The sequence below is a fragment of the Pelodiscus sinensis genome, chromosome 3 (genome assembly GCF_052426305.1).
Source record: "Pelodiscus sinensis isolate ZL-2025 chromosome 3, ASM5242630v1, whole genome shotgun sequence".
NCBI classification, from domain to species: domain Eukaryota; kingdom Metazoa; phylum Chordata; order Testudines; family Trionychidae; genus Pelodiscus; species Pelodiscus sinensis.
In genome coordinates, this window is record NC_143054.1 from 101644477 (window position 1) to 101666175 (window position 21699).

General features: G+C 41.1%; 1 long non-coding RNA gene across 1 annotated transcript in view; it reads left to right on the forward strand.

Moving 5' to 3' along the window:
• The first annotated feature begins 12720 nt into the window (after nt 1–12720).
• LOC102443371 (uncharacterized) overlaps nt 12721–21699 on the forward strand; it is a 39005-nt gene continuing 30026 nt past the window's right edge. Inside the window, exons 1-3 of the long non-coding RNA XR_331306.5 lie at nt 12721–12886; nt 15034–15630; nt 15902–16033. This is a non-coding gene — a long non-coding RNA (uncharacterized LOC102443371). The remainder of the gene's footprint in view (nt 12887–15033; nt 15631–15901; nt 16034–21699) is intronic.

The following is a 21699-nucleotide window of genomic DNA, read 5'->3' on the forward strand; positions in this document are numbered from 1 at the left end:
TTAAAAAAGGGGAAAAAGGGTTAAAGCAACAAATCTCTCTGTCCAAAATCTTTCAGCTGATAGTGTGGTGTTCTTTGCAAAATATTATTTTCCCAGGAATGCTTGGCTGGATGTAGCAAGTGTCTTACTGGAGGTTCTTACTTTTTAACCGAGTTTTACAGAGACCATGTTAGCTGAGACCCAAGAAATTCATGTGAACTTCCTAAACCCTGATTTGCACTAGGGATGTAAGCAACTAGCAAAAACTTATCAGATAGTCAACTAGTCCCTTGACTAGCCGCTTCCCTCCCTTGCTGTATATAAGAGGGAGCAAGGGGGCACAGGAGGCAGTGCTGGGGGGAGCTGGCTTAAAAGCCAGTTCCCCCCAGCACCATCTCTCTGTGAGGGCAGGGGAGGCAGGGGGTTAAAAAGGACTGGGCACTAGCCGGATATCAGCTGATTGCTGTCTCATGCCCAGTCCCAGATGCTGCGCCTCTGCTTTTTAAATGTATTTAAAAATCAGAAGTGCTGTGAGGGGACCTGGTGTGATCAGGGAATCAGCTGGCCTGTCTAGCACTGGGTCTCCCTGCTGAGTTTCATCCTCTTAAATGTATTAAGAGCCTGACAGGTCCCTGTCTCTGCCACCAGCCTTTTAACTGTATTAAGAGCAGTTAAACCGTGCTGCGGCTCCTCTGCTTATCAACTAGTTTATGGAAAATCCATCAACTAGTTGATTAAATGAAATTTAACATCCCTAGTTTACATCTAAAAGTTTTGCCAACACAGCTATGTTGGTATCCCTAAGGTTGCATCCACACTGAACCCTTACCTCGAAATAAGCTACGCAATTGGAGCTACACAAATTGCATAGCTTATTTCGAGTTAATTTAGAAATAGCTGTCTACACAGTGCCAAATTTTGAAATAGAGTGCTATTCTAAAACATCCCTTAATCCTTGTCGAACATGGTTTACAGGGATGTAGAAATAGCGTGCCCGTTATTTCAAAAGCTATTTTGAAATAACGGGTGCACTGTCAATATGCGAAAACGCTATTTCAGAATTCCGGAAGTATCCCGAAATAGTGCTGCTGTCTAGATGCACCCTAAGGGTACGTCTGCACTTGCCCCCTACTTCGAAGTAAGGAGGCAAATGAAGGTGACTGAAGTTGCAAATCAAGCGCAGGATTTAAATATCCTCTTGCAATGAGGAATACAGTTAATTCGAAGTACGGGGTTTTCCCTCGGAGTACCACGTCTACATGCGGTGAGTTAATTCGGGCTAGTCAACTTCCAACATGGCGACTGGACGCGACTATGCTAATCAAGCACGGGATATTTAAATCTGCACTTGATTTGCAACTTGGTCACCTTCATTTGCCTCCCTACTTCGAAGTAGGAGGCAAGTGGAGACATACCCTAACTGACATAGCTGTACTGGTAAAAAACACAGTGTATGCATTTATACCAGCAAATCAGTCCTTTTGCTCATTAGCAGCAAAACATTAAAAAAAAAATCCTTTCACTGATATAAGCTGCATCTCTAGTAGCAGAGTTTATTCACCGACAAACCATTTGGCAAACCATTTCTATTGTAGGCAAAACACAGGGGTGAATTTCTGAAAACCCATGCTAGAACCCAAAACTCTCTCTCAGCCTTAATGCTCCATCTGTAAATGTGTGCAATCCATAGATAGAGAGCTAGGAATCCTCTTTCCAACCCACTGGAATTCTATGAAAATTGATGCCCTAAAAACTGCTCTCCCCCACGCTCTCAAAAACAGATGCTGCAAGTATTTGTGGGACATTATGTTTCAGCTCTGGCAATTTCCACTTCTAAGAATAAAGTAAAGAATTCATTATTTATTTAAACAAGGCCCTTGTGCTATGGTTCAGTGGTTGCTGGACAGCCGTGTGATCTGTCTTGTGTAATGCCCTCGCCTCCGCCTTTCCCTATTTGGAGAAGGGAAAAAAAATTGTACTAGCTTGAAACATACTTTTACAGCTCACTGTTTCCTGTTGTGCTCTTTCGTTCTGTCTATTATGGTCCATTAGATAAACATGGTGTTCAACAGTCACTCAGTTGTTGATATGTACAGCCACACTGATAATATGCTCTATGTTTAGAAGGGAATTGGTGCATCATGCAGCATGTGGGATGTGTGTGTGTGTGTGTGTGCTTTTTCCTCAACAAAAGAGGATTTATAACACAAAGTCGCTCTGTCCTTGCAGGGAGTAGAAGGTTCTTTGAGCATTGTTTTTTTATTTTTTGTGGGGGGGATTTTTTCCACGTTACTTTTGAAATTGCTTTCTTTGGATTACTTTTGTAGGCAGCTGGGCAAAAGTGAAGTCAGGTGCAAATCCTAAATCCTCCTTCCTTCCGCAGGAGATAGTAATTTAAGTATCAGAAGGAGGGAATCTGTTGGTTGAATGCATTTGTTTCAAGCACAATCTAGTCTGTTAAAGTTTCTGTCTATATATGGTAGATCAGCACTTTCAGAAGTAAACTGGCTACATCGAGTGATGCTTTCAAAAGCACCTAAGTGAATTAGGAGCCCAATTTCCATTTTGAAATGGGACTTCGGCACTTAGGGGGCTAAGGCTTATTGACTTTTCACTAACTTAAAGCTTCTAAGTATCTCTTTTAAACAGGGCACTTGGACTCCTCACATGGGTTTGAAAATGTTACCTAAAACCTGTAAGTCATATTCAATGTAGTGTTGATATAGGCTCTTCAACTTTCTGGCTGAAATCATTAATGCAATATTTGCATAATTGTATATGGAAAATAAGTGAGCACAAACTGGCAATATGAATTGGGAGACATAAGGAACTCTAGTAAACTAAGGGGGACTGGCTTTCTTACTTTTTAGTTTCACTGGTATTTTCTACTTTATTACACAAAATAGGATGTAGAAGAGATCATTAAATCAAAAATTATCAGAAAATAGGCAAGATGTCCCATTGTTAATCAAGAGGAAGACTGAAGCTTTTTCTGCTTGTCCTGTGTCAGGAACAAGGAAGAGAACTCACGGAAGAAACTGTGATTCAGAATCACAATTTCTTCTCTGGCTCCCCTTCTTACTTCAGGGGAAACTGTTTATCAGACAGATAATCCTCCTTACATATGCTGGCTCACCTACCCTAGAATGAAATAAGTAAACATGACTGTCAGCTCTTACTGTGTAGTGAGCACAGGTAGTGTGCAATGTTCCCTCGTTTTTTCCCCATGCATTTAAGGAATACATTTTGTTATGTGCACCAAGGCATGTGCAGATGTGTACCATCAATGCTGCCAGTTGTGGGAGTTCTGTTTATCAGCTAAGTGGCAATTGGAATCTCTCCTAGGTGGCCACCCAAGCACTAAACTTACAGGGAACACTGGTGGTATATGAGTACACCGTGTAGGGAGTGTGGCTGGGGCAATATTACAGTGCAAAAATATTTTTAAAATATCCAAAAATTCATCTGAAAGTATCTAAAGATTAATTGAAAAGCACCAAATGTTAATGCTGTTGCACTGGACAGCAAAAGCCATTATGGCCAATAGAAATTATGGCTGTCAATAAATGTGTGTTAATGCCTGAGATTAATGCAGAGCACAATTAATGGGTTAATTTTTTTAATGCGTTAATTACAGGCATTTCTGCAGCACTGCCCCTTTGAAATGCCACCAGTATTCCCGTAACAAAAACCATTATCACTATGAGAAGATATGTATCAGCTACATAAGAACTATTCAATTCAATCAATTTCTATTAGGGCTGTCAAAGGGGCATTTCAAAGGGGCAGCGCAGTAGAAGCCTGGGATCAGCTGGAGTCCCCAGCTGACTCAGGGCTCTGGGGAGCACTGCCTCTTTGAAAGGGGCAGCGCCTGGGGTCAGCTGTGCAGCACTGCCCCTTTGAAGCGCTGCCTTGGCATTTCAAAGGGGCAGTGCAACGCAGCCCAGAATCAGCTGCATCATTTCAAAGGGGCAGCGTACGTGATTAATTGTACAATTATTTGTGCTTAAATTATTTAATTGCATGATAAATTGTGATTAATTTTTTGAATTGCTTGACAGCCCTAATAGAAATTGATTGAATTGAATAGTTCTTATGTAGCTGATACATATCTTCTCATAGTGATAATGGTTTTTGTTACGGGAATACTGATGGAAAATGAAGATTTGATTAAATAATATTTCAAAAATTTGTTTTTTTTTCATTTTGTAGAGGTTAAATTAAACCTATTTTGATTTTTTTCTCTTTCTCTTTCAACATTTATGTATTTGATGAATATTTTAATAGAAAATGTTATCAAAATAGTTGTTTTTAGTTTACCAAACAGTGATTTTAAATAACTAACAGTTCTGATAAAGATTTTGATAAAATATATTGCAGAAAATGTAAGAAAAATGCCATCAGTATATTTATGTATCATATATTTTTGGTATTAAAGAAATATCTATTCATATGAAAAATTTAAAGTAATTCTAATGTCCAAGTTTTTGTGTGCTAATCTTCTCTTTTCATGAAAAAATGTTACTGTTTAGAAGCATTGTGTTCCACTGTGGGTGCCTTTTCCACTGTTGTTTGGGTCAGCAGAGCATTGATTGAAATGTAATGCCAGTTTGTATTTGCTTGAATTACAGCCCATGCAGAGTTCTCTTCTAAGACTCGTTATGAGGGCACTATGTTAGTAATACGTTTTCTTTCTAAATGAAGAGGTTGCACAAAACTAAGATGTTTGGAATGTTTCCTGTTAACCTTTTTTCCTGCTTTACTGTAAACAGAGCTTGTTTTGCATCCACTCCACTTTTGCTTTTAAATGACATGATTTAGAAACTTCTTAAAGAAAGAGCGTTTTGGTTCAATTAAATGTAAGGAAAGAGACCAAACATATAAAGAATGAAATTCATCTCATAGTCTATTCTGGCTTTCTCATAGATGTTTAGGCCACACATACACTGGCAGATGTAAAGCAGGGTATGTCTACACTACAGAGGTTTTTTTTGGAAAACCAGCATTTTTTTCCCAAAAAAACCCTTCAATTATATCCACACTGCAATTGTGTTCTTTCAGAAAAAAAACTGAAAGAACTGAGGGGCTTTTCTGACATTGGCAAACCTCTTACTATGAGGAAGAAGCCTTTTTCTGAAAGAGCTCTTTCGGAAAAAGGTGCATATGGACAGGGAAGAGGGAGTTCTTTTGTAAGAAGAGGAAAAAGCACAGGTGTCCTGGTGGCCACTTCACCCATAGTAATCATAGCTTACATGTGAGATAGTGTCTATTCAATATGGACACTATCTGTCGAAAAAGCATATAGCTTTTTCAATGTGCTTTGGCAGTGTGGATGCTCTCTTTCGGAAGAAGTTTTTTTGGAAGATCTCTTCTGGAAAAGTTTCTTCTAATAGAAGCCTGCAGTCTAGACATAGCTGCACTGGCCATTACAGCACTGCTCACAGAGTGCAGCAGCGAAAACTCTACTGGGTGTCCAACTGTCAGCTGCCAGTGCAGTGGCATGACCACACTTGCAGCACTTGCAGTACCTTTTGGAATGCTGCACTCTGGGCAGCTAACCCACAGAGAAACTATTCCTCTTCTGCCACTGGAGTTTGTGGGAAGGCCAAGGAGGCATCCTGGGTCCTGTCCCAATGCCTCATGGTGCATCGCTTTGTATTCCAGCAATCCCTGTACTTGCATTTGGCGCCATCTTTTAATATCTTTTGTGCTGCGTGTTCTGCCTTTTTGGTCCCAGGGAAAAGCTGTTGAAGAAAATGCTGATAGGTCTCACTAACACGTCATGCATGGCAGTCAAGTTATTCCAGAAGCTGCAAAGTGATGATGATAATAGACATTTATAGACACTAGATTTCTTGTGCCATTCATGGAGGTGCTGACCACAGTGGAATTCTGCTTTTGGACTTGAGAAACAAGCACTCAGTGGTAGGATCACATCAACATCAAAGTCTGGGCTGATGAGCTATAGCTGCAGAACTTTTGGATAAGGAAAGCCACTTTTTTGGGACTGTGGGCTGAGCTCACATCCACCCGCAGTTCAAGGACACGCTTGCTTTGAAACACAAGAATTTTTAAAATTAGAAACAGCAAAAGTAGAACACACGTGAAGCATGACACATCTGCACTTGGTGGGTGGGAGAGAAGAAAGGAGAGGAGAAAGTGGGAGGAAGGCAGGAGGTGAGACAGGAGAGGAGAAAGTGGGAGGAAGGCAGGAGGTGAGACAGGCCCTGAATGCTTTATAGATTTTTGTATGTCCAGGTTTCATATGCAGCCCTGCCATGCATGGAGGCTGCAGTTCACCAAACTGTATGAGGATGGGTGTTGAGTGAATTGGATGCCTGTCGGAGTATTCATGGATGGAAGTTGAGGGGGCGGGTGTGGAGTGCAGTGGGTGTTGCCTGGGATAGATTGGTGGCCAAATTGTGTTGGCAGTTGGAAAACAGTTTTGGGGCACCGGCAGCAAACGGGGTCCACTGGAGTAGCTGCTCTATCAGCAGTGCTAGCAGCAACTGGAGTGAGCCCATTGGGTCTCCATAAAGTTTAGGAGCCGCTCAGTGCACACTTGCCAGTTATAGCTCTGGGGGCTGATTTACTGTGCAGTAACTTGCCAGTGTAAATGTAACTTTAGTTACTTCTGTAAAATGAATTGCAACAGTTCAGCTCTATGTGAGCAGGCACAAATATTGCAGACAGTATCTTTTGAGTTACCTTAAGCTAGGCAGGAATTGCACTGTCAATTTGTGGGAAATTCTGTTATTTCAATATTTTTTTTCTGAAATGGAACAAAAAGAAAAAACCCAACAACTTGAAATTTATCTCACAAATTAGTGTCTTGACACCTTTTCCCCGTTCATTGGTGGGTCAACTGACATGTTTTCATTTTGATTCTTTCATGTAATTAAAAAATAATATAAATTTCAAAATTAAATATTGTTTAAATGTGAAAAATTGAAATGATCTGTTCCAAATATAGAAATGCTTTCCAGGTTTCTAAAAAATTGTTAAAATTTATGTGTTTTTACAAAACATTTGAATGGGCATTTTCTGATGCAAAAATCTTTGGTGGAAACTCTCTGACCACATCTTGTTCTTCCAGATTACCTCTTATAAGTTACATCTATACTTAGGTCAGGTATGTCTCCTCCAACTCAAGCTTTGTTTGAGCTAGTGCACTAAGAATAGGATGTAGGTATGGCAGTGGGAGGGGATAGCCTCCTTGATTATGATCCCATTTGAGATGTGAGGCATATGCTTGAGGTAGCTAACCCCTCCAAACACTCCTACCAACACTGTTAGTTTTAGCATGTTCTAGAAGTGGGTTGTACCCACAAAAGCTCATGATACTATTTATATATTTTTGTTAGTCTGTAAGATGCTAAGGACTGTCGTTACTTTTTAAGTTCTTTTAGTTGCAGACTAACATGGCTACCTCTCTAAGACTTTTAGCTCTATAAGAATTAACCTGGTTGTATATTTCAAATTGAGAATTACACCCCCAGCGGAAAGTGCATATATATCAATTGTATGCCAGAGCTCTGTGTGTTCTTGAGAAACAGTGAGTGTGAAATTTGGCTATGTTGGCTATACAAAAATTGCCTAACCATATCACATACATTCCTTACATACTCAATTTTATTGCTTACCCTATCTGGTATGGTAGGATTGTACACATTCTTATTTCTGTTTTGAGACTGCAAAAATTCAAGATATTTGTGATCATATAAGAATAACCCTAATTAATTTTCTTGTTTTACAGGTACATGCCTTTTCTGGAACTGTGGTGATGGTGGGGGTTGATTACAAATTCAGTTTGAATCATGGCAAGTATCTTTGCTGCAAACACACTTCTTTTATCTTCATATTGCTTAATTCCCACCTAATGAGTTGATGTTTTTATTACTTAATCCCCTCTCTTCCTGCCAGTGTTATTTTCTGTGGAATGCTTCTGACAAGTATAATTACCATCAGGAGCTCTCTCTCACTTTTTTTTATCTACTTCAGTCATTACAAAATCAGAAGATGGTCACATATTTGAACTACCCAGTCTGTAATCCTGAATAACTATCAAGTTGAGGGAGATACCATGATTCCTTGAATGTGTGGCTTGTCTTGTCCTACTGGCAAAAACACATCCGTCTGTAAAAATAATGCATGGTGAAGCTAGATGGGTCATTCATGCATCAGAAAAGTTTAGTGGTGACAGAATCAGGAATCTCTTTGCATTGTGATTGTCCATATATAGGGTTTGTGTACAAGTCCAGAATAATAACAGGGTAACTGTATACATTTTAGTTGGATGTGAACATTATGGGTGTTGGGAAGTTCAGCTCAATATGTTAGTATCTTGAAAGGAAAATATGCCCTCATTTATACACAGGTAGGTCAGTAAAATGGTATATTAATTCTGCTTTGATATTGACACTAGATTTCTTCTAGCCTTTTAGTCAGGGCACTTACAGAAATCACTTCTAATTTTATCATAATTTGCACATTATATGGATGATAACATTTACTGCACGTATAAAGTATATTTTTATGAAGACTTCACATTATGCCAATATGGAGACCTGTAAGTGAGAAGAGAGAGGAATGTGGAACATTGATGGGAGATACAGTAAAACTCCGGTGGTCTGGCATCCAGTGGTCCGGTACGCCTGATGGTCTGGCACCAACTGCAACCCGGAAGTGCTCCGGCAGCTGCTTCAAGTTGTTAGAGTAATTGATTAACTGCGGCTGGATCCACAGCCGACACGCAGTTAATGTAACTTTCTTCTCTACTGCCGGGAGGGGGAGGGGCAGGGGAAGGAAGGGGTCGGTGGGAGAGGAGGAGGGGGCAAGGGTGTGCCAAAGCAGCCACATTCAGGACGTTCTGGTCAGTTACAGTCACTCCGGCTGGATCCACAGCCGACACGCAGTTAATGTAATTTTCCTCTCTACTGCCGGGGGGGGGGGCAGGGGAAGGTAGGGGTCGGTGGGAGACCCCTCTCCCTCTCCCTCCCCCTCTCCCACCAACCCCTACCTTCCCCTGCCCCCTCCTCCCGGCAGTAGAGAGGAAAATTACATTAACTGCGTGTCGGCTGTGGATCCAGCCAGAGTGACTGTAACTGACCAGAACGTCCTGAATGCGGCTGCTTTGGCACATCCTTACCCCCTCCACCTCTCCCTCCCCCTCTCCCACCAACCCCTACCTTCCCCTGTCCCCCCTCCTCCCGGCAGTAGAGAGGAAAATTACATTAACTGCGTGTCGGCTGTGGATCCAGCCGGAGTGACTGTAACTGACCAGAACGTCCTGAATGCGGCTGCCTGCCTGTCACCGCCTCTCCTCTTCCGCTCGCAGGCTCTGCCTCCCTGCAGCAGGAGGGAGGGTTTGGCACATCCCCGCCCCCTCCTCCGCTTCTCCTTCGATGAGACCCGCCCCTGGCAGAGTTCCTCCTGATAGTCCGGTATTTCTGATAATCCGGCACCACCTGGGTCCCAAGGGTGTCGAATTATCGGAAGTCTACTGTACTAGGAAAACATGACTTAAAAATATTTTAAAAGTGTAGTGCATAGTTTGGAAGAGATTTTTCCCAGATTTCAAAAGGGAAATTTCACTCATATCAGGAACACCTTCCATAAATGTTCTGGAAAAACATAACCTCCCTTCAGCTCAGAGTACACTCATTATATTTTTGTAGCTTTGTGTGTGAGAAAGGTCTCCCAAAGTTTCTTTCTCAGGCCAGTTTGCTGAAGAGATCCAAAGCTTCTGTCCCTTTCCTAGTCTCTCCCTCAATTGGGAAAACCAGCTCCTTCTAAACTCTTCACAATCATAGGAGAGAATCACCATGTTTTTCTCCTTCCTTTGTCTCCTTTAAATGCCGTCCTTTCCCACCATTGCTTGCTGGGAGACCTACAATTTCCATGCACCAAGAGAACTACTCCTAGGCTGAGACCAGACTCAGAGGTTTTTTCGAAAAAGTAGCCTTTTTTTGAAAAAACTTCACCTGCGTCTAGACTGCAGCTGCGTTCTTTCGAAATTAAATCAAAAGAACGCGGCTTTTCTTTCGACGGCGGTAAACTTCATTGCACGAGGAAGAATGCCTTTTTTCGAAAGTGCTCTTTCGAAAAAAGGCGTTCTTGACTGCAAACAGGGCTTTTTAGAAAGAGAACATCCAGACTCACTCGCTGCTTTCTTTCGAAAAAGCGGATTGCTTTTTCGAAAGTACTGCTTGCAGTCTAGATGTGCTTTTTCGAAAGAGGCTTTTTCGAAAGATGCTTTCGAAGAAGCCTCTTTCAAAAGAGGCTTGCAGTCTAGACATAGCCGTAGAAGGCCTCTGTTCTGTGTCAAAACCAGGAACAGTCTTGCGGGACCCACATACAGTCTTAAAAAGCAAGCAGCAACCTATTGTTATACCTTGTTGTGAGACCAGATTCTGTTCTAAAACCAGTGTAAATCAGGAGTAATTTAACATAAAGCAACCAGTCATTCATCTGAAGATGTAGGCTGTGCCCACAAAAGCTCATGATACCACCTACATTTTTTTGGTTAGTCTGTAAAGGTACATCTACACAGCAACATTAACTGATGTTATTTCAAAATAACAAAATGCACATCTACACAGCAAGCCATTATTTTGAAATAATGTTGAGCTGGAGGACTTCTTACTCCGACTCCTGTAACCCTCATTTCACGAGGAGTAAAGGAAGTTGAAGGAAGAGTGTTCTTCCTTCGACTTCCTGCTATGTAGATAGCGCCAAAAGCTGAATTAAGCTATTTTGACTTTAGCTACACAATTGATGTAGCTGAAGTTGCGTAACTTAATTTGACTTTTGCCCTGCAGTGTAGACATTCCCTCTGGTGCTGCAGGACTACTCTCTGTTTTTTAAGTTTTTTTCAGTAAGTGCATATCTATGCTGTCTTACAATACGCTGCTTAGGGCATGGACAGTGGGTAGCAAAGGCAGGAGAAGGCTGTGCCTCACTAAACAGCCTGGTGTGGCTCTATTCCTGATCCCCATATTTCTGGTCTAATATGCTGTATTCCTGGTCCCCTTCTTCCTGTTTCAGTTCCTTCCCATTCTTCTATGGCTGAGAGGTTGAAGCAGGTAGGCTGTGGCCAGTGCACACAAGGCTGAGGGACAGCTGCCTGCTCTGGACTCTGGCAGGAAAGGATTGGCAAAAGGGAAGGGCTGGGACCTTCAGGCAAGGTGGGATGGGACAGAGTAGCCTCCCCTAATGATGTGTTTACCTGCTGCCAATGGCTTATTCACACCCCTGCATAAGTGAAGTTATACAGCAGTAAGTGATAGTGTGTATATAGCCCAAGTCTCAAAACTTATTCCATTTCATGGAGCACTAAACAGTTGTGGATTCCACTGACACAAGGAAATGCCACATGGTGAAGATACCTGCCTTTTCTACAGCCCATAAAGCCTCCTTCTCCTGTCGCAGAAAGCATATCAGGGTGGGAGGGAATACATTGGAATTGGGAGGGGGCAGGAAGGAGAGTGGTGCACTCCAGTATTCCTCACAAGCTAATAGAGCTAGCAGCACTGGATTCATGTAACTGAAGAGTTAGACTATATAATCTCTTTTTGTTTGCCCATTTTTCAGTTTGCATTTACAGCCTCTAAGAATGTGCTGCATTATTTCTATACCCTCACAATTTTCTGTGCTTATGCAGATATAATAGTCTCCTTCATATTTTTAAATAATTCTTGCCTTTTTTATACTATTATAATGGAAATGTATTAACAAATAAGTGTTCTTTTACCTTGGAGTTGGTCCCAGTTGATGGAGATCAGTGCAGACAGACTCCAGTGCAAGTAAGAGAAGACTTAGGAGTAGAATAAAGATTTCAGAATTGGCTAGAAGGAGATTAGCCTGAGTAAGGATGTCAGGATTGTCAAACACTATTTTTTTAAGCTGTTCAGTTAATTTTGCCATTTTTGTCAAATAATGCATTTGAGAAATCAATTATTCTGGTATTTAACCAGCTCTTATAGCTGGTCTAATTCTAGTCACCAAGTATGTTATTTGACATAGAAACAACATTTGTCAAACAAATGTATTTGATGAATTTCTCTGGTATTCACCCAGCTCTCCATTTGGCTCACAGATTTACATTTCAAGCTTCCATTCATTCATTCTTTTCATTCAACAGCAAACAAAAAGAAAAATGTATTTCCATTTTCATCAATTCAGCGTTTCCCAGGGTAAAAGTGAGGGTGGAGGGAAATAGACAAGGAGAGGAAAGAACAAGAAGTTCTTATCTCACACTTGAGCAAATCTCTTTTTGAGGACAGCAACATTTTAAATGCATGTTTAAAAAGGAAATATACCGGTGACTCGATCAGCATTTCACAGAGCCCTTTGAAGCCAGGGAATATAAGTCTTTAAAAAAGAGCATTAGCTTAATTATTATTTATTATTATTTTTTTATTACAGCAGCACTCAGAATCAGGATCCTACTCAGCCTGAATGCTGTACAAAAATGGTAGATAGTCAGCTTATGGTTTAAGAATGCCATCTCTAGAATGAATGCTTTAGGGCCAGTTACTGGCAAATTTCTCTTCTTTATCTCAGATTGATATGGGCCAGAGGCAAAAAGTCTCTCCACTTAACCTTGTTCAGAGCTTCCCCCACCAAGTTTCCTTAACTGCTAACTCTACAACAAACCCTCATGGATACTGCTGCATGCACACATCTAACTGCCTAGTCAGACAGCTGATAGATCATCTGCATTTCTGTCCCATTTAAGAGGAAGCTGGAACTGTTTAAGCCTGTAACTAGATGACTGAAAGACCATATCAGTCAGATTCAGTTCTCAGCAATGCCTTTTAAAAGGGGATTAAAGAAATCCAGATTGACTAAATCCTCAGAAAATGCTGAACAAAATATCCATCAGTAGGAAGGAGACACCTATAGGGTATGTATTGGCTGGCAATCTTTTAAAGAGAAACAAGTAACATATTGTTTGTGTTGTTTATAGCTACTACCCTTGAATGCACCCCTCCCACAGTGATGGCTGCTTTCAAAGGAAGAGAATTGCAAGAGTATATTTAGATGATAGTGATCAGATTCCATCTCTCCTGTTAACTCTACAGTCCAACATTTTGTGCTAATTGTTTTTTCTATAGAAATGTTAAACGTGGTTACTGTGTATGCGCAACCCCTTCTATTCAGCCAGGAATGTAAACATTCAATAGCTCTCGCCAAGTATATTTTGTAAAGCATTTGGCTGTCAAGGACAGTAGTTACAAGCACAGTTGTTGTTTGTTTGTTTTTTTAATCACTGGTTTTGGACATAGAGCATTGGCTTACGTAGCTTGTCCTATGTCAAATGATGCCATCCAAGTAATTACATGATATGATATAGTGTCACACAAATAACATCTCAGGATAGTCTAAGAATGAAATTATATATATTAATGGATCATCTTTTCTGAAGGTTCAGATATTAGTCGCATTCTGCAACTCATTTACAGTAGTTTTTTTACATTAAAAATATTACAGGCAAAGTATGAAGTGCTCAGAAGTTACAATAATGGCTTGTGATAACTACAAATCACAAACCATTATTGTAACTTCTGAGCACTTCATACTCCATCCGTAATATATTTATTCTCTCAATATCCCTGTGAAGTAATAAAGTATCATCCTACTTTAGAGATGGAGAATTGAGGCTCAGAGAAGTAAGTGACTTACTAAAGGTCATGCAAGAGGTCTTTGGGAGATTAGAGCTCAACTCACCCAAAGCTAGGTTAGTGCCCGTATTACTGGACTATCCTTCTGAAATGTAAAATTAAATACAGCAGATATACCTTCTTCTTTCTGTTATATATTAAAAGAGGAGAAGGCTTCATTATGATGTAAAATAGGATGGCTTTGTTTCTATCTCAATAATATATTTTCTCTATAAGCTTTACTATGGGGGAAACGTATTCATTGTCATTTTTGTTCTCTCTCTCCTTCATAATGTGCCTGTCTGACTCTCTTCCACTTCTGTATCTCATTACACAAATCTTGATTGCCTAATCTTATTAGCAATACTTCATAATACAAAATAGTGCAAAACCATGTATATTCTTGGCTTATATATTTTGTGTTGGGACTAAAAAGGAATCTGGACTGATACTTCTTTCTCACTTGAAAAAAATTAGGTTTAGGCCAATTAACTTGATTGAAAGGCAAATAATTTGGGTATTTGGGGATTTAAACTTTACACAGCTTTATTTCCCATTGGTAAGAACTTTATCACTGTTTTCAAACAATGTATATAAGCTCAGTTGCATGAGGACATTGTATTGTGTTTAGACCCACTTAATAACTAAGGGCGTGTCTACACAGCAAAGCTTAAGTCAAAATAAGCTATGCAAATTGAGCTACACTAATTGCATAGCTTAAGTCAAAATAGCTTATTTCAAAATTGGGAGTGTCTACACAGCACTTATTTCGAAATAGAGCACTCTTCTTCTGAGTTCCTTTACTCCTCATGCAATGAGGGTTACAGGAGTCGGAGTAAGAAGTACTCCAGCTTGACAGTATTTTGATATTTTGAAATAACTGCCTGCTGTGTAGATGTGGACTAAGATATTTTGAAATAAGACTAGTTATTTCAAAATAATGTTGCTGTGTAGGCATACCCTAAATTAGCTGATACCATTCTGCTCACAACTTTGCGGTCCATATCTAGCAGATGTGGTTAAACTCTGGTCCCAATTGCACTTCATCATGGGTATTTGACATACTGCTGAACACAATTATTTTCCCAGATAAATCGCCCTAAAAAATCACAGCCAATGCAATAGTAAAAAAAATGGTGTTTAAAGTGATAAATGTCATACTGTAGACAAGTTCTTTAGAAATTTGTTTTAAGAAATAGTATTCCCCTGGAGTCCTCTGATGCTGAGCAATGGTGGATGAAGAAAAAAAAAAGGGCAGGAATATACAGTGTAACTACAAATCACAAACTGTTGCTTCATTCTGAGAAAAGCATCTGTTCTTCAGTATTCTCTTAAAAATATGTAACTTGTTTTTAAAAATAATGCAGCTTTTTTCTCCTCTTCCTTTAAGGACACTTCATTTCAATTTTAAATGAATCATTGGAGAAAACATAATCTGAAATTCATGAAACCGAGAGAGAACATAGCTGCTGTCCTTCAGCTTCCATATTAACACAGGAATGACATGCCCTCAAGGAGGTTGACTCAATTTTTTCTGAGCCATGAAGATGTATTAGAAACCCTGATGTAGTTTTTTCTCAAGAAAGAAAAAAAACCCCACCTTTCATTAGGTGACAGCAGAAGACTTTGTGTATGTTTATACTGTATTCTAAGCTCAGGCTCTGACTCAGGTTTGAGTCCAAGTCCTCATTCTGTCTACATACAAATCAGTCTAACTTGGCTCAGCAAGCACTCAGAACCTAAGTCCTAACCCCCTGTTTTGGGGATGGGGTATCAGAGCCCATGTTCTTCTCAGACTTGGGTCCAATCCCTGTCATTTTACAGTAAGGACACAGCTCAAACAGCAGACCTGAGTTAAAGGGTTTCCAGTTCAGTGTAGGAATCTCCAAAGTGGCCTGATTTGTGACTGATTTCTGGTGGTGGTCCCATACTGCCCCCAAAATGCTGAGATACAGTACTGGACATTGAAATAACTGGCAGAAATCAGGTAAGTCCAATAAACATTGTTTGCTATGTGATTTCTTGTTTGCTGTAATGTGATACTACCAGGGTTTGTTCAAGTCAAATAAGATGAGGGATACTGTAGCAGAGTTTAAATAGGGCAGAATAACTGTAAACTTGTCATAAAGAGTGATAGATTAAGGCTACTATTTATTACTAGTCACAGATGATTTTTGCAGAGATAGTTTTCACCGTATTTGCTCGTAAATTCCTCTTTCACCATTTATGTGCCATTTCTACCCTTTTCTTTCCTGCAGCTTGCTTTGGACAGTGGATCAGCTGAATATCTTAAATTCCCTGTTGAATCCTGGCATTATTATGTACTGTGTGTGTGCGGCCAATTCAGGGGTGCCTGTTATTGCTCCAGCAGCTTAACAGATGGATCTTCAGTAAGTCTCCTCTCAACCTCTCTCTTAAATATTCATGGAGCCAGCATGCAGATAGGTACAAGCATGCTCTGGAAGGTGGCAGTAAGGGTCTGTGAACTGGGGATGATGTCAGACTGGCCAGTGGAAATCTGAGGGCAGTAATGTTTTCTGCAAGAATCTATCCTTGAATGTTGAACATAGAGTGAGAGCCATATGTGCACCTGTGCTGATGAATATATCTGCAGTGCATGCTCACATAATCTATTAGTAGGCATGTAGCACATAGAATGTTAATGTGGGGAAACAAGAAAAGCAGGAAATACTTTGGATTAAGTTTAAACATGAATTTTAAAAATAAGTTAAAACCTCTTTATTTTAATTCACTATAAAGTTGATGGAAAGAAAATAATAAAGTAGTGCTTTTCTTAAAATACTAGATACAATAAGCCTCCCATTTTCAGAATATACTATAAATATTAATAAACATTTGTTACATAATATCTTTTGAATCCTCTGTTTTTATGGGATGCCTAGCACACAGTTAATTGTTTTTTATCAATATTACATAGTCCCATCTTTGGAACTATAGACATATATTTGGGGTCATCTTCTAGGGCAGGGCTACTCAACTTTGGAAGCCCCTGGGGCCACAGTGATACTCACAGCACATGCTGAGGGCCACAACTTAAGTGTGGTTGAATATACATGCAAATATATGCAAATAGCTTTGTTCACACTGACAGGCATGAATACAAAGCACTTCCCACAATACTCTGGCACTCCTGGGACCTCCTCCCTGGGGGCTAGAAACGTCGACACGCTGTACCTGTCAGTTCTAGACAGCCCATCCGCTTGTATCTTTTAATGCTCACCCTGCCTGGGAGATGCCTTGCTATTATGAAGTATGTTCCCAGTGCAAGCCATGTTCAAAGGATTCACCCACAGGCTTCATGTTGAGTAGCCCTGTCTTATGGCATCAGGATGTAAATGTGTATAAGTGTCGAGGAGTCCTGTGGCACCTTATAGACTAACAGATTTATTGGAGCATAAGCTTTCGTGGGCAAAGACCCACTTCGTCAGATTTGCAGATTCAGACTAACACAGCTACCCCTCTGATATGTGTATAAGGGCTCCCTTTTTCTGCTGTATTGTAGATCTCCATTCCAGATTTATTTATTTGTTTACTTATTTATTACTGTGTCGAAAAAAGCTGTTGAGACATACCTAAGTTTGGCCAAGATGAAGGGAAGATTAGGAAAGTCATCCTCTCTCTCCAAACAGCAGGCTTATCATAGGTCTCATAAAAACTCTTCTGAAGAGTAAATTTTGGTTATTTGGGATGGACCAGATTGCATCAAGATTGCATTCTGTTGTACTGTCAATATACGGTATATTCTTCTGGATCACAGGACATATATTTCACATGCATTTCATACAAATCTCTTGCCATGTGTTATATAAGAAATTGCTTTTTTAAAATGGGGAAGTAAATGAACATATCTTTGACTTTGTTCCATTATTCTCTGTAAGAGTTATGATTGCATGGATTTATTTTCAGTCTATTGCAAGCTAGTACTGTGGATGCTTTTCCTATTTTTAGCCTCTACTAAAACAGAATGTATTTTATTGGTGAAATAGATGTTTTTTGAATAAGGAACATGATGAAATAGTCAAAATGTATGATCACATGATATATGAAATAGCTGTATTCATGAATGAAATAATGAGTACCATTAATAAATCTTGACACTCCTCAAATGATCAGAAAAAGATGTTACACATTTTCAAATTCTCAGACATAGTGAAGTCCTTGGATGATTGTACAAACATTTTACGCTGCTTTGAATGGCACTCAGATATGATATAGATATTTGTCAGATTGTGAATAGCTAGACAGCCTTTCTCTGCATCAGATCCTAGGCTTTTACTTTTGTAACATCATATAATAAACCACAAGAAATGCAACGCATTTATTGTTGCATGAAGTACTCCACTTAATCTAAGCATAGACCAAGATGATCTCTTCTCATTGCTTAATACTGATTTTTTTAAAAAAAGATTATGCTCATGTTAATGAAATAAATTGTTCTTCTTGGTTGACTTACTGCCAATATTCACATTTGAAAATTGCATATGTTGAACCAATATTTTTAAAGCACTTTTGTCTGAATGATGAGCCCAAAATACCTGACCCAGCACACAAATCAGAGTAGTGCCACACCCTAATGTGCATGTGCACTAGGTGTTGTGCATGAAAGTTGGAAGAATGCAGAAGAATATTTTTAAAAATAGGCATGTGCTTATTGTGACTGTGCTTTACCTCCTTGAACATTACTGCTGCTTCTGTAATAAGATGAGATGGGATGGCGGTGAGAGTTAAAAAGGCAAACAAATAGAAACAAAGTTTTCTTTTTGTGCTTCCCAGAGAATCTGTGCTGTGCTACTGATTGTTGAGACATTCTGTGGAACTCACATGGCCACAAGGATGAGAGGAGTAAAGGTTGAGTTAAGGAATGACTAGACAATTGGTCTTTGTGTTTAATAGGTATGATTTAATTGGATCTCTAATTTCAGGGGTTTTCACTATTGCTAAGGAAGACGATTATTGGTTGAATCTGTCATGTCAGAACATATGAATAGGTGGCACTTTTTTATGCCTTGCAATCTAATGATTAGAGCAGGGAACCAGGAATAAGTGTTTGGTTTTGTTCCTTATTCTCTATGACCGTAATCATTTCTTAACTTTTCTGTGCTTCATTTTTCCCATTTGTTATGATCAATTTTGCTAGAATGTTTCCCATCCATGTGCAAAGAACAGGTCTATTTGTAACTTAGTCACAACCATCAGTTTGACAATGACTTTGTCCATGGGCATCCAGTATGTAAGGTGGGGGAAGGCTTTGTCTTCCCAAACCACCCCGTATAGTCCCGCCCACATTCCACCTCCAGAATGACTGCTTCATGGGACAGCATGCCCTGCGTCCTCCCTCCCCTGAGGCTGAGCGGGGCTCAGGCCGGGCTGCACAGCACACCGTCCTCTGGGGCTGGAGAGGCTGTGGTGAGTGAGTGCATTCTCCCCACCCCTTCCTGTGGTTGGAAGGGGGGCACGGGTGCACTGTCTTGCCTCCCAGGATCTGGGGAAGGCGTGGGGCCTAGCAGAAGGGGTGGGGCTGGAGGTTGGGCTCAAGGCTTGCCTCGCCCAGCCCTGCCTTCACTGCCCACCCTGGATTTGCTCCTTATATGCTAGCCATTATGGGCATGTCCACACTACTGAGTTATTTCAAAATAACAAGGTGAGCATCCACACAGCAAATCCATTATTTCAAAATTATTTCGAAATAATGGGCTTGCTAAAGCACAATAATAACCTTTCACTCTATCGGTGGCCACTCTGTTCACATTCTACCATGATGTGGCACCTGCTGAGCCTGGTGTTGTATCACTGTTTGGTGGAGTCTAGGTGTCCCGTGTACAGCTTCATTAGCCAGGGGAGGAAGGGGTAGGCTACATCACCCATATGCAAATAGGCATGTCCACATCCCCATGGTGCAGTGGATACAGATTCACCTAACTCAAAGGTGCTTTGGACAAACTGTCTCATGTAACCTATCAACCTTCATGTCATAATCCACCGGATTTGTTTTTCTTATTTCGGCATAGGTATCATCCTTGTGTATAAAATTTGACATATGGAATATGGAATGCTTTATGGTTTTAAATGTGCAAAGGAAAGTCATGAAGGGTGTTTCCAATGCTGGGATGTCTCAATGTCTGGGCAGCCGTATGTAAATAGCCTTTTGTCCTTAAGTCTTAAGAGTAGTTGATCTTTGGAAGTCACATGGCCTCCCCTAACTGCTAGGGACTGGCCACGTAACTTCTCATAAAAAAGTTGGAATCTTTAAAACAATAGGAAACTAGCAGGTCTTTTGTCTTTGCCTGGGGCACTCCCAAGAAAGGGATCCAAAGTCCTCAGGGTGAGGAGCTGCCCTGGTTTTGAAGGATTAGCAGAAAAAGGAACAGTTTTAGAGTGAGTTTGTAATAAGTTTGTACTGAGGTTTTAGTGTTAGAATGAGCTAAATGTTTTCTTTTATTTTAAGTTTGTAATCTACTTTGTTGTGCTTGTTCTCGCTTATTACCACTTAATTCCTACTGCTTGTACTTAATAAGATCACTTTTGTTTACTATCAAGCCTAGTGTAAATAACTGCTACCTGAAGGAGCCACCAGTGTGTACATTCCCCCTTTCATTGTTGAAGGGTGCTTTCCTAATAATTCATGTGGGGTTCTGATCCCATTTGAGGAGTTGTATTCCAGGAGGCTGGGCCCCAAATTGCATTTTCCTTGGACCTGAAGAATTTTAGTGTCTGTACTGCTTCTTGGGGTGGGAGGCAGCAATCTCAGCTGTGTTCCTTGGTTGTGGGAGACCAGGAATCTGGCCCAGCATGACAGAGTGGTGAGAAGTCTCAGAGAGCAGGAAGACGAGTGGCATTTGCCTTGTCAGCACTCTGGGAGGCACCCCCAAAGGGTGCGTACCCTGTCATAAAGTGCCAACGTCATCCTCTGGAAAAAGCTGGAGTTCCAGAATATGCGGGTGTCGTGTGTCTTCCCTGACCACCCGACATTAATGTCCGTGAAGTGGTCCACGAGGCCCTGCTGGACCATTGAAAAGTACTCCTTTCTATTTATATAGTTGGAGGCCTGGTGGTCAGGGGCCAGGATGCGGATGTGGGTGTCATCAATCTCCGCCACCCATCCCCCGCAATTGGGGAAGCCTATGGTGGCAAAGCTGGTGATGATGGGGTTGACGTTGCCCAGGGTGATGACCCTCCACAGCAGGGTGGTGTTGATGGCCCTCACCACTTGTAAAACACAGATTCACAGGAACACAGATTCACAGGGTTGCAGGAGCCTTTGGGAGGTCCCAGAGCCCAAGTCCTTTCCCACAGCAGGAGCAACCCCAACTACCCGAGCAGGGCTTTGTGATTCCAGGACTGCAAAACCTCTAGTGATGGAGATTCCAGCACTTTCCTAGAGAACCCATTGCAGTAGATTGCCCCCCTGGGACAATAGTAAGAGTCATGAGCATGGTCCTGACGGTCAATCTCCCCACCCCAACCTGGTTCCCGACCAAGTGCTAGCTTTCCGGCTTGGCGAGCTTCCAAAGTGCAATGGCCACATGCTTCTGGAGGAGGATTGCATGTTGCAGATGGGTGTCCTGTTGCTGGAGAGCCAGGGCGAGCCACTCGCAAAGCTCCAGGAAGGTATTTTTCCACATGCGGAAGTTCTGGAGCTACTGCTGGTCATCCCACTGCTCCATGACGATCCAGTCAGAACTGGTGTCCCCATGCCAGAAATGCAGGTCCACAGTGTCCTGGTGAGGTTGGGAGGGATGTGGGGTAGGAGTGCCTGAGTCAGGCTGAGGAGGTGCCCAAATCTGAACTGGCCATCTTGGTTCTGCAGTGTCATGAAGGCAGCCTACATTAACTGCACCAGGAGGTGCAGCAAGTGGTCTAAGAGTCTGGCACTGCTGTGCAGCAGGTCTGGCTCCATGGCAGGATTGCTGTAATGTCTGGAAGGGTAACCAGAGCGTGCAATGTAAGTTTGCTGTCCCTCAAGAAGGTAGGCAATGGAGAAGGGTATGAGACATGACTGTAGTGGGAGCCCTTTTTAAGCATAAGCCTCAGATAG